The sequence below is a fragment of the Trachymyrmex cornetzi genome, unplaced genomic scaffold, assembly GCF_001594075.2.
Source record: "Trachymyrmex cornetzi isolate Tcor2-1 unplaced genomic scaffold, Tcor1.1 scaffold1388, whole genome shotgun sequence".
Lineage (NCBI taxonomy): Eukaryota > Metazoa > Arthropoda > Insecta > Hymenoptera > Formicidae > Trachymyrmex > Trachymyrmex cornetzi.
Window position 1 is genome coordinate 266,311 of NW_017295969.1, and position 287 is coordinate 266,597.

Below are 287 nucleotides of genomic sequence, written 5' to 3' on the forward strand. Positions count from 1 at the left end.
TTTTAACGAATCTTAAACTTTTTTTCGATTTTCTCATGAAATTCAGTGCAGCTGAGGTCCTGTTTGTGCGTACTTTAATTTAAGCAATAATACATTTGCAATCCGTACATCCAATACAGAGATTTTTCACCGAATTGAAATGTGATAAAACAGGAGGCTCTAGCATCGCCTTAAGGCTCCTGACTACTCAGCCAGAGAGAAACCTGAGAGAGGACATGGCGGCCTTTTTCGCGTGACAGGCGAAATCGCCGTACGCTAGCGACACCAACATCAATTTTAGAAATTGA

General features: G+C 41.1%; 1 protein-coding gene across 1 annotated transcript in view; it reads left to right on the forward strand.

Moving 5' to 3' along the window:
* LOC108771099 (xaa-Pro aminopeptidase 1) overlaps positions 1-287 on the forward strand; it is a 52,611-nt gene that overhangs the window by 30,652 nt on the left and 21,672 nt on the right. The window lies entirely within an intron of this gene.